Below are 13,888 nucleotides of genomic sequence, written 5' to 3'. Positions count from 1 at the left end.
CTTAATTACATAAGCATTTCAGGGGATTTAAATATTAAGACTAGCTAGCGTACAGTGAGATACCCACTAGAGGGACATCACAGATCTTTTAAATTGAACACACACAAGCCCAAGCCAGCAGATCTGGCTTCGAGTTCAGTGGTGATTTCCCACTGGCTCCTTCCCACTACTGTGACTTTCAGATAGCTAGGGGAGCCCAGAGGAGATGTGAAACAACTGCAGGCTTCATCTGTGTCGTGAGGGTGAAACCCATTATTATGAAAAACGTTAAGCTTTCCTCTTCTGGGCAAAAATAGCACTAGCTGTTGGGGGATGCCTTGTTTAAAGAACCCTGTGGTTTCAAAAAAAATCCTCTTAAAGTTCCAAAGAGAAAAAAAAACTATTCATCTGCTCCATAGAACCATTTTTATGTTATTTGACCTGCCGATTTGTCACCTAAATCTGCAAGACAAGACTAGTCATCATGTAAGAGGTGTCCCATATCAAAGTCAGGTCTCTCTCTTTTTCGTACATAAGAAGAGATGACTTTAAAGCCAGTGGGAACTCACAGCCTCACACCCCTCACTATAATTCATAGTTAGGAACATGAGGGGCCTGCCTTTTCCTTGCCTCTCTCCAAGAAACTCCACTTTCACACAAGGACAGAGAATTGATAAGCTCAGTAACTTTATTTGGGCAGGTGAGGTGCTCGATTTTCAGCAAAGAAATTCAGGTTGGGGTTCCACGTTTTACCCAATTTGGAGCCTCTTCCTAGCAAGCTGACTTGAAACTTGAACAAGGATAATAGCATTCGATTACCCGTGGTGCTGGTCATTAGTGCTGTCTGTCAAATCTCTCCATCTGTCTCCCTCCAGGCACATGGAAGGATTGCACTTTCTGGTCCCTCATGTTTGGGTGGCGCCATAGGACTAACTCTGGCCAGTGAGTTATGAGTAGAAGTGACATGGGCCCCCATTCATACTGGAGCTTTCATTTGTGGTCTCAGAGCCTTCAGAGCTCACTCTTAGCCTCTGGATGGTAACAGCAGCTTTCAAAATGGAGGCTGCTCTAACCACGTGGAACAGAGCCTTTGTGGTTTGCGGTCACTGAGACTTTTGTATTACTTGTCACTGCAACATAGCCTCGTCTATGCTAGTGGATACTCTCTCTCTCTCACTCAGCTTACACCCTTGTTTAAATGAGTCCTTGCTTACTTCTTTCAATCCCTAAGGAACTAGGGATTCTAAAATGGGGTTTCTTTCAAACAAGAACCTCAAATATGGAATGAAAACCATGTCATTCTAAATGTTGTACTTAGTGTGTCATCATTTATTTAATATTTAAACAATAAGCAGTATACATTTGTTAAACAAGCAATCCTGTCAGTTAACAGGTAAGGAAATGGAAGAAGGAACTAAAAGGAGATGAAGGGAACACTGCTCATCTGAAGATGCTCGCAGGAAAATGCTGACACAGGGGCTTTCTGACAAGAGTCGACAAGAGGACGTGGGGAGCATTTAGAAAGTACAGGATCCGTATTCAGACTTGTCCGACAAGACGATTTCTCACTCATTCACATTAAGGGGGAAAGTAAGAGGGAAGAGGATGAGGAAAGAATGAGTATCCCCCAATGGTTCTTTACATACCAGGAAGTCTAGGTACACACAGAGCACAGAAAAGAGGCGAAACAACCCATATAGTAGGACTGTTTCATTTCACATCACTTTTGAGAGCCAAACAGGGCGGATCTAACTGATTCCTATTGGGGACGGAAACAGTTTCTATCTTGCTCACTGTTGTAATCTAGGTGCTTAATGCAATACCTGGCATACAGGATGAGCTTGATACGGGTGGTAAAATGAATGGATACATGAAGGAATTCATGGATGAGCATGGGAAAATGTTGACATTGAAATAGTCCTCACTGCAAGTTGAAAGTCATAATTTTCTCTCTTATTCCAAAACTTTGCGGAACATTCTCCCACAACCATTCTCTCTACTCATCATCACTGAACAGCAGAGCTGCTCTGAAGTCCTGAGTTTGTGACAGGCCTACCTACCTCAGGGGATGGAGTCAGGTAGCATCCTAACTTCTGTTTGCCAAATTTGGACAAGCACAAACTCAATGGACCGAGTGATGCTGGAGCAGGTGCCCGCTGACTGCCAAAAGCCAGGTCCTGCCTTTTCCTCCCCGCCCCCCACACTCAGGAGAGAGGCTGCTTGGGCTCTGTCGCTGTACCTCTCCTTTCTTAGGGTCTTTGTTTCCTCCTCTGTAAAATGAGGTGGCTAGATTAGATCAGGAATTGTGTATGAAGAATCACCAGGAGCTTTTTAAACATGTAGATTCCCAAATGGCACTTCCAGAGTTTCTGATACTTAAGCTCTGGGGTAGGATCTAGGAACCTATGTCTTAACAAACCTCCCAGACGATCCAGCCATGGTCGATTTCTGAAACCACACTTGGAAATAGAGGATCTTTAAGCTGCTTCCAAAGTCCAGAGTTTTTTTAATGGTTCTATCACAATAATTCCGTAAATATTACATCCTGCCCCAGTGCTAAATAAGTCGATCTCTGCTGATATGAAATTACCTTGAGTAGCTGAACATCTTTGTCCATAAAAGTAATGCTCCCCACTTCCTCTTAACTCTGCCAGGAAGTTGTGTCAGCCTTTCACCGCGAGCATCTTCAGATGAAGCAGTCTTCCTTTCATCTCATTTTAGTTTCTCTTCATGTTCCCTTACCATCAACTTAAAAAGGCTGGCATGGGGATTTTGTTGAGAAAGCCAATTCCTTAAAATTGTTTGGAGACAGAGCCCCAAATTCCTTTGGAGCATTTGCTAAACTCAAAAGCAATATTTTTAGGCTCCTGTCAGGCTCTAAGCTCAAGCACTCAGGGGCTTGGCTTCCAAGAGAGAAAAACCATAGACACAGTTAAGGGGGCTCCCACCTTGCCCAGGAATACATGAGGTCCACAGTATACGTGGCATGGGATAACTCCTTACCCAACCCTGAATAAATCCTAAAGGCTTCCCTAAAAGTTTGTTTTCAGGAAAGGTGGGGGAGGATTTGAGATAGAAGATGTGATTTTGTTCTCTGTCGCAACTTTGCAGGGGCCTCCGAAGACTGAAGCTTCCTAAAATCCTTTCCAGGGCTGCCTTGCTTCCCAGGTGATCTCAAACCATTTTGTCATCCTAGATGTCTTGCTCAGGGAAATCCAGGGTTAACCATGCCAAGAGTCTAGGTTTCAATCCTAGAATTCCACTTCCTTGCCTGAGGCTCAAGATGGGAACATTGGGCAGGGTGCCCAGCCCATGGCCCGGAGCAGAAGTGCTGAGCACACAAGATATGCAGCGTGAGGTCAAGCCCTAGCGACATCCGAAATGGACCCTTTTGGAAAGTTTCATGAAATTCATGACCAACTGTCATTAGCCACAAAGTGGGAAGGGGCTGAAATCCTAGCGTCTGCAGCATCCTGTCTTGATAATGGTTCTTTTCTTGGTGACTCACTTAGACTGCCTTCTTTTCCAGCTTGGTTTCGTTTTCCTTAATTCAAATATTAGTATTTTGCAGCTGCTTCTACTGTAACAATGACAATAGTTCAATTATGTTCTTACATATGTCAGGTATAGTATGGTCTAATTTAATCTTCATTACACATCGCCATATTGCAATTATACATGCTATCCAAGTGTTAACACATATTTAAACCTGCTATTCCTTTGTCACTGATTTACAAAGGAGGTACCTGAAAAGAAGCAGATGTCATAATTACACGCTTATTCAGCTCATTTTAAAGTAAGTCTCAAAGTAAATTGCAGATGAGCCAGGCATGTCTTGAAATTAATGTAGTAATAGGACACTAATGCTGCGATTCATTATGGTTTGTCAATGTGCCGTACTTCTGGAATGTGCGATAAAATTATATTAATACTCTGTGCTAATGAGATTAATGAATATGAACATGCAGGAGAAGAATGGAGTCCTTTGTTTGGCTATTGAAAAAATAACATATAGGTAATTAAAAAGAATTAATCAAATCATGTACAGCCTCATTTATATTAAATTAATTTGTCTGGTTTCATTTCTAATAATTAATCACTTTTTGCAAATTACAAAGCACTTCAGGCGGACGGAAGCACTACTGTAGGAGTTGTGATTCAGAATATTTAGAACGATCAAGGTGGTCCCTGTGGATTCATATTAATTAAGGTTTAACAGTTTGGAAAATTGTAGCAATATTTTATGATTCATGTAATTAAACTCTGTAACAAAATGTCACAACTGCTAGTTACTTCTGCGCCTGTGATTTATATCTTCCTCCTTTTGGAGAGGAAGCAGCAGAAATGAAGTCTTCTGAAACGTGCCGACACAGTCAATGGGAAAACAAGCTGGTGGGTTCAATGCAAACTGAAGCACTTTGTCTGGGGCACTGGTGCACCCTTGCACTTGCAAATTCCACCTTGGGGTTATGCAAATGAGATTGAGTCATATGATATGACATATGGTGGAAATCTCGGGGGTCTCTTCTGGCACGTTTGCTTGGATAAAAACTAAAAGGCAGGAGTTGTGTGTGCCTCCTTCCCAGACTGGATTGGGTGCATTACAAACTCCTACTGACTGAGGCACCTCCCAGAAAGAAAGGCAGCTGTTACCATGGACCTAAAAGCATCTGGTTTACATGGCCAGGGTACTTTCTAGAAACCATTTTCACCAGTCCCTGTTATCCTGGAGAGGGACTGCGATGGGAAGTCCCTCCTAAGGACTGTAGTACAGGAAAGCTACCTGTGTGCTTTCTGGCCATGAGTGGTTCTCTTTGCTGGCAGCTGGAGGAGTTGGCGAGAGGGCTGATGAGTATGCCTCATCCAGGACACAGGTCTTATTCCTCACTGTGCACCAGAAGCACCCGGGGATCTTTTTTTCTCCTAAAATCCATGTGTCGGCTTTTTCCCCTTTGTGCCCTCAAACCCACTCCCTGCCCTTCTCATTCTGGTCTGTGTCTAAGGATGCTGACTTTGATGACTGGGTCTCTCAGCTCCCTTGGCAGCTGGATTATGGCTGGATTTTGCACGGGGGAGGCACCAGCTGAAGATAGAAAGGCAGGAGGGGAAAGAGGTCAGGTGTTTCTTCGCCATGTCTTCCCTGCCTTGGTGCCGTGTCTCTTCTCAAGACTGAGTCCCTTGTGAGCGACCATGGTCCCCTTGGGCAGCCCATCCTGCAGGGCCCCGGCTCTCACTGGCTCCATGACACTAACCCCCCTTCTTCCTTCAGCTCAGCAAGGCTAGTGGCTTCTTGCTGTGCTAGCTTCTGGGTGCTTCACCATCCTTGGCTTTAATCCAACTCTCTCCTCTATAAGCAACCACTTCAATAAAGCGTCTTCATTAAATTATATGATAGTGAATTCATGCCTGGGCCTCGCCCCAGAGATTCTGATTTGGTTGGCCTGGGGTGAGGCCCCAGCACCTGTATTTTTTTTTTTAATCATTTCCATTGCGTAAGGTGGAGAACCCCTGCGTTAGAGAAAAGAGTTGGTATCTCCAAAAACAGTTCGTACTAACATAATACTTATTATGAGCCAAGTTCTAAGTACTTTAAAAATACGGATGTATTTCATACTCATAACGACTGAAGAGACAAATGCTATTATTATCCCATTTTACAGGTAGAATAGTTGAGGGCTCAGAACAGGAAAGTAACTTGCCAAAGTCATACAGTAAGTAAGTAGTGAAGCTAGAATTTAATCCAGAATCCGTTCTCTGTAACACTACTATATGCTATAATATTGAGTTGTTTCAACTTATTCTAAGGAATGATTTGGAAATGGGGAGAACCTGCTTGTTTATTCACGTTTACCTTCAGTTGTGTATTTGTGTGTTCCTTCCAAAACATTTTAATGAGCAACTACTTATGTTCCAGCTATTGAGGGGACTATACTCTACTTATCAAGGCTAGGGGAAAAAAACAGGTTTATAAATAGGTAAATAAACAAATATGTAAATAGATAAAATTGAAATATGTATGATGAGTTAGGTGTGCTGTGTGGGGGGACCTCTGGAGAGTGGAAAATGTATTCTGACCAGGGATATGAAGAAGCCTTCACAGCAAAGGGGACATTTGAGATGAACCACAAAAGATCACCACATAGCTTACTTGAGGACAGGATGGCTCAGATGGCAGAGGCTGGGCCTGAAGGGTGACATGATGTTTTCATGGCCATTTATCCCAGTCATTTGGATATTGAATGTTATCCTTTAAGCACAGAAGAACCAAACTAGTTTTTAAGTGAGGGAAAGGACATGACCATATTGGGGCTTAAGGAGATCCCTTCATCAACACTGTGGAAAGTAGATCGGAACAAGCTTCAAGTAGGCTCCATGACACCCTTTAGGAGACTGTTGAAATTCAGGTGAGAGATGATGAACTCAGAACAAAAGCCTCCACGTTGTGTTGGAAGAGGGTGGCTGTTCCCGAGAAAATTTTAATTCACTGATTTTTGTCCTCTCTGGTCCAGGGCAGAGTCTGGCTATTAAACATAACGTGTGTGTGGTCTGGTAATGATGCTGAGCTGCCTGGTTCTGCCAGGCCCTTCGGGAAGCTCTGGTCCCTCTCAACCCACACTCAAATCGGATTAACTTGGAAATGAGAAAGACCATGCCTTTTTATGCCTGTGAGCGGGTGCTAGGAATTTTGGGACTCCCATGGGAAAGGAACATACACTCCCAATCAGCAGCCATGGTGTTACACGTCTGTAAATAGCACTAATTGGGAACACTTTATTTTGTTTTGCTTTATTTATAGAGTGTACAACCCCATTGTTTCACTCAAGTATAAAATCCATCCAGGGTTCCTTTGTAGGTAACAACTTTATCCAGGCTGTGCCATGGTGGAGGTAATACTAATGGGATGGAGAGTAAAACCCACTCAGAGACGAATGATGATAAAGTGAAATCTTTAAGAAATCGTCGAAAAAAATGAGGCAGGGCCACGTGAGCTGTCTCTCCAAAGTGACAAGGCTAAAGAAGCTGCCAAGCCACCAGCCGGAGGCCCCGAAGCACATTTATGATTTAATTCCCATTTTGACATCAATCAACACGTATTAATAACTTCAGCCAGAGAAAGTAACGTCCTGGATGTGCTTTTACAGTGACATGCCTGCATCTACGAGGCAAATTTTTGATTGCCAATTAAACCCCAAATAAGCTCAACCATTTCCACTCATCCCACCCCACAACTTTGCATTCTATTTCAAACAGCACCGTGGAGTCCACAGTCACAACTTTAGTTTGGTATATTCCCTTAGAAACTGACACCAATTTTATTAACGAAAACTTGGCCTTATGGAATTATAAAATCTGTTAGTTGGAAGTGGAGGGTCTTACAGATTGCAGAGTCTGACCCCCTACCTGAAGCAATGTTCCCTGACATGTGGCTGTCCCACTTCAATAACTCAAGTGCTGAGAAGTCCCTTCAACCCAAGAAAGCTTTGTGCTTTGCCAGGGAATCTGTGGGTTTTAAGTCAGAGTTCTAGTTCTATCCCAGATAAATCTATTAAACCTATCTACTGTCTATCTATCTATTTATCCATCCTAACAGTGTGTGTATGTATATATGTATGTGTGCATATGCATGTATACACATATATATCTTATACTACATATATATATATATATATATATATATATATATCTCCTATACTTACTATTTGTCTATCTATCTATCTCTCTATCCATCTATCTATCATCTATATCCTCCCAGGGAACATTTGGCAAAGACTAGAAATATTTTTGGCTGTCACACTGGGGTGCGCTATGGGCATCTAGTGAGTAAAGTCAGGGATATTGCTAAACATCCTACAGTGCACAGGATAGCCTCCAATAAAGTCCCTGTTACTTGACCCCATATGTCAACAGGGCTGAGGTTGAGGAACCATGACCTATACATACATAGAAAAACATGTGAACACAAACACACACAGTTAGCCCAGTGTCAGTTGCAGTTCCCTTTACCCTGATTGTTAGAAAACTGATGGTTTCCTTAAGCCATTTAGTCTTAGATCTGCCCCTTGGAAAGGTATAGATTAAGCTTAATTCCTCTTCAAATGACAACCCTTCAAATATATGAAGAGAATATATAAGACATCTTCCAAAGTTACAATCTCCCCAAGCCAAGCACCCCCAGTTCCTTTCCATATTCCCTGTATGTCAGGGTTTCCAATACACACATTATGATTTTTGTGGAAAATCATAAAATAATAAAAACGACTTAAGCAAATTAAAGGAAAAATGGTGGGGTGGGGGACAGTAGGATGACATGGAATTTGCTGGAAAGACATTGGTGTATCTCAGAATCCAAGGGAACACCAAAACTACCTGGTCTTTGGGAGAGAGAACAAGATAGAGAACTCTAATTTAGAGGAGAGGCTAGGTCTGTCTTTACTAATCATTGAACCCTCAAGTTCTAACACAGTGGCTGGAAAGTTGTAGTCACTCAGTAACTATGTGGCAAGCAGGCAGGAAGGAAGGAAGGAGGGAAGGAAGGAAGGAGGGAGGGAGGGAGGGGCCATGAGATGGGAATGTTCATAAAAAGGGAATTGAGGTCAACGGCCAACCTCCAGGAATGTTCTTTGTCCTTTTTAGGAGCCACTGCTCTATGAAAAACAAGGGAACTATAAGCAAAAATAAGCATCCAGCACATGTGTGAAGCACTGACTCCTACCCTTTAAATACATCCTAGCTTCGATTCTTCTGTTTGTGATGCTCAATTTCTTGCTGCCTCTTTAAGCTTACAACATGTTTTGGGGCTTTGCAACATGTAAGTCTGTAATTAGAGATTCTGTTGAATTATTCAGGGCTAAATCAAGATGCGAAGACACCTTTTTTGAGACAGAAAATTGGCAAACACTCTTTAAGATGCCTTACAGCCAAAAAAAAAAAGCTCGCAAATTCTTCTGCAGCTGTTGTGTTTACCAAAAAATGGATAATGATTAAAAAAATTGTTACCTGCATAAGGATGATATGGCTCTCCAAGAATCTCTTTTGTCTCCAGTGTCAGTATCAGCTTTTGATAGTCACAGCCCTGCAAGAGATGTGCTTACCTTGAGACCCAAGGGGTTATTTCCATCCGGAGAAGCTTCTGAAACAAAAATGGGGTAACGCACCGTCAATATGAGAAATCAACATTAAGTGAAAAGATTCTCCTCTCTTTGACTTTCATTATAGGCCCAGGAATATTGAAAACCGGCAATGACTCTGGGGATTGTGTCAAAACACACTTGATACATCAAAAGGAATTGCATCAGCAGGGCTGAAAGAATCAATTGTCTTCCCTTCCAAAATGCTGACCCAAAAGCTCAGGGCTTCTGCAAAGTGCAGTGAGATTTCCTAGAAAGCTTCTGAATGCAGTCCGAGTGTGGCACTGTGCAACAATTCTCTGCAAAAAGAAAAAGCATCTTGGCAATGCTTAGCAGCCAAGGTGTGTTCCGTAGATCAATAAACCAAGAAAGAAGGTAGGAGAAGGAGATGAAGCGGGCTAAAGAAAGCCTAAGGGCTATTGGCTACCAAAGTTATGGTCCATGGATGATAAGAGTACATAAAACTTGGGCATTTAAGCCAAGGGTCTGATTTCTAAAAGCTAACATAATTTAGTGTCAAGGAATCAAAGTGAGTGTGTCTCTAGCATGCTAACAGTATAACTTAGCGTCAGTCAAATGTAGGCAGAGTGACACTCTCCTGAAGAATTCTGCTTTGGACTAAAGTCCTTCAAGGAATCTTCTATCTAGTTTTCCATTTCACCAGCCCCTATATCAAGTTACCCCACTCCTTCCCCATGATACATGAACTTGAGTTGTGCACTTAAGTTCTGAGAGTTAAGTATCACGCCAACAGTTCATCAACAAGCTGACGTCCACTAGCAACCAGGAGATTTGTAGATTTCCCCTATTGCTACCCTGGAATGGAGGCCTCAGCTAAAGGCTTCAACTGGTGAAGTCTCAATTATTAAATGGTGTTTCTGAAGCTGGTGAAAGATGATCTTTGGCTGTGGTCATGACTACCATTATCCCCCCAAAGCATGCATATGTATACCAATACCTCACACACACAGCACTTTTAATTTACCAATGTCCCTAAGGTGCCTGATAGTCAAAACACACAGCCAATGCAGTGGCCCTGTTGACAATTCAGACTGAGTCCATGAGGAAAGAAATTTTTTGCAACAAGAAGTTTCTAGAATTGAGTTTCTACCTCCCATCTAAATTTACTGCACTGGTGCCCTAGATTTAGTAAACAACTCAGTCATCATAAATCAGCTTTAAAACAATGCTGGGGCTGGATTGTCAGTGAGGGGCCATTTTTTCATCCTTTAATCGTGGAGAGCATATTAATAAGTGTTGAGATACACAGAATGAGGTGATACCTCAGTAATCTGAGAGGGATTATGCTTATTTTCTTGTTTAGACTCTGAAAACATTTACTGAACACTAAATTTTAACCCATGGCTCTGTTATCTGATACTAATTATAATTTAGTCCATTACAGTTTCCTTGGGTTGCATGTAACAGAAAGGCCTATTATATTAGCTTAAACAATACGAAGTTTATGTTTATGTATCAAGAAGCTCAGAGGTAAGCAATCCAGAGCTGGTACCAAGAATCACTGATGTCATCAGGGATCCACCCAGGCTCTTTCCACGTTCTTGCTTCCATTTTTAGCATATAGCTTTTATCCTCATGCTCACAATAGAGCTGCTGCATTTCCAGGAATCTTAGCGGCATTCCAGGTGGAAAGAAAAGGAAAGGGCCAAGAGTCAAAGAGGCAAAGGGGCTTGCCTTTTCATTTGGGAAGGGATGCTATCTCCAAAAACTTCTGCCTGTGTCTCTTTGGCCAGAACGTTGTCACATGACCATCTCTAGGTACAAGGGAAGCAAGAGAAGTCTTTTTTTTTTTTTTTTTTTTTTTAATCTGGGACGTTGCCATGCTACACAAAATTGGAAGTCTAATAGTGAGAAAGAAATGGAGACGAATTTTTGGTAACTAGCATCAGCTACAGTATTTCATTTTAATGATCTGCTTACTCATTAATACTCCCTATTAGAAGCCCCAAGAGGGATAGGACCACATCTGTCTTTTTCATCATTGGATTCCCTGTGTCTTTCAGTGTATGGCATAGCTCATATTAAAAGAAAGAAGAGGGCTTCCCTGGTGGCGCAGTGGTTGCGAGTCCGCCTGCCGATGCAGGGGACACGGGTTTGTGCCCCGGTCCGGGAAGATCCCACATGATGCGGAGCGGCTGGGCCCGTGAGCCATGGCCGCTGGGCCTGCGCGTTCGGAGCCTGTGCTCCGCAACGGGAAAGGCCCCAACAGTGAGAGGCCCGCGTACCGCAAAAAAAAAAAAAAAAAAAAAAAGAAAGAAGAAAGGACAAAAAAAAAAAAAGGAAGGAAGGGAGAGAGGGAAGAAAAGAGAAAGAGAGTAAGGAGAAAAGGAAGAAAGGAAGTTAGTGGAGGAAGATTAAAGAAAGAGTAAAAGTTAACACAGAAGGGGGGATACATGATTAAATTGGGTGGGCTACCTATAGGCCAAATCCTGCCGACCACCCGATTTTATAAATAAAGTTTTATTGCAACACAGCCACGCCCATTCCTTTAGGTATGGTTTATGGCTGCTTTCCCCCCTAACAGCAGAGTGAGTAGTTGTGTGGTCCACCAAACATAAAATTTTTACTATCTGGCCTTTCAGAAAACGTTGGCAGACTCTTGGACTCAGCGATTGATGATTCCTTCGGCTCCTTAACAGATAAGCCTTACAAAATGTTATTTAAAAATAAATAACACAGGGCTTCCCTGGTGGCGCAGTGGTTGAGAGTCCGCCTGCTGATGCGGGGGATGCAGATTCGTGCCCCGGCCCGGGAGGATCCCACGTGCCGTGGAGCGGCTGGGCCCGTGAGCCATGGCCGCTGGGCCTGCGCGTCCGGGGCCTGTGCTCCGCAACGGGAGAGGCCACAACAGTGAGAGGCCCGCGTACCGCAAAAAACAAACAAACAAACAAACAAATAAATAAATAACAGCAGCACGTGTGAGAAGGAACCAGTGGAGTTGAACTCCTGCTCCCTGTGCCCTTTTGCACCCTCCAGCCACACTCTCCTTCCACAAGACCCAGAGGTGCCTCTGTCTGACCCCTTCCTTCATATGCTCTAAGGAGCCCCCTACCTCTCCACACCCCATCTCACAATCCGGCTCAGAAAATAAGATGGCTAAGTATCTCTATGCTCATCATGGTGCTCAGTGAATACTGAGTGAATAAACAGGCCTCGTGGGCACAGTCAGGACAGCAGGAGAAGTGTACGCTGAGGCGCCGGCTGCGGTGCCTGCATTTTTGGCTTGGTTTTGCCTTGGGGAGGGTGAAACGGGTGGCCGACCAGAGCTGGCCCTGTTCCTGGGAGCTTTCCGGTCCCTCTTCTGGGAAGACGAGAGGTCTCAGCAGCTTACAGGCTGCCAGGGAACTTCTGGGCGGGTGGGCGGGTGGGCCTTGCTAAGGCCCTGGCTTTCTTCTTCCCACCAAGCTGGGGAAGGCAGGGAGGTGCGCCAAGCAGGCGGTCGGCCCCAACCCAGGCACCCAGGGCTTTCTAATGACTTTTCCCCTCCTATCAGGGTTCATAGGACAGTCACCCTGCCCGGGTGGGAACGCTCCCACACGCTCGGGCCCCAGCCTCGGCCCCTTCCCTTCCCTTACGTATCCGCCAAACCAAGGCCAGATATTTATTTCCCTTTTCCCGTTTCTTTAAATTTGGACAATTTTAAAATCTGAAAACAGATGGTAAGAAGAAACATGGGCATCACCTCAGAGCAGACCTGAAAGTCTGACTTCCCTGTGGTCCACGTCTCCTTAAACCCCAACGCCTCTCCCCAAAGGGCAAAGGCCGCTCTGAGCAAAATGCCAAACCAGCTCTTTACAAATAAACCTGTGACCAAACTGCAGCCATAAAACTTTGAAAACCACTCAGGCTGAGACATTTGGACTAATTACCAACGAGCGGCGGCTAGGAGCTCTCTCCTAATGCTGTTTATTACATTCCCTCGTTACAGGGACTCCCTGGGGTTGGTCTCTGAAATAAAGATTTAATTTGAGGGTAAATCAGAACAACAAAAAATGTAGCTCATTGTAAACAATAGTATCCCCAGCCCAGCTGAGCCCATCAATATAAAAACAGAAGTCCTCCTCATCCTCTCCATACTGTAAACACGTTAAATGCTATTTATTGTGACTACATGTGTGTGGCCCGGCATTAGTGAAATTGGGAGCATTTTCGTGACTGAGAGACATAAACATCAAATACTGCTTCCATCATTCTTCCAGTTTTAAAGTTATAAAATCTAAATATTAATTTTAATAGAAAGGTTAGGAAATTGGAAACTGCAGTACCCACTGAAGTCATCAGCATAACACACAGTTCACAGAGGGAGCATTCCAAGAAGATTAAGGAGGCAGGTGGGGTCCAGACGTGGTCCATGAGATATGACATGTGTCATAAACAGTGGCTTAGGACTCACGGCTCCTTACTAACCCCGAGTCCTACCCAGCCAATGTTGTTTGTTTTTTTGTGTTTTTTTTTAACTCAAGGCAGGATGTACACAGATACAATGAGCAAGGAAGGAGAAACACTTAATCTGCTGCCCACAAGAGAGTCAACTTGACCATCTTTGATTTGGAGTCTGGAAAAGGGGCACTTTGCCCATCTATGACACCCACTATCTCCACATCCGTGATGGGCTGGGGCAGGCCTGCTGGAGCCACATTACAATGTTTTGGCTCGTCACGTACAACAAATCCCAATTCTAGATGAACGCAGGAAGCATGCATCACAGGCTCCTCATCGCCAGACTGACTCACGTGGCCCTCTCCATTTACCAGTCAGGA

The sequence above is a fragment of the Mesoplodon bidens genome (assembly GCF_964165515.1).
Source record: "Mesoplodon bidens genome assembly, chromosome: 18".
Taxonomy (NCBI): Eukaryota; Metazoa; Chordata; class Mammalia; order Artiodactyla; family Ziphiidae; genus Mesoplodon; species Mesoplodon bidens.
This window is presented reverse-complemented; position numbering follows the sequence as displayed.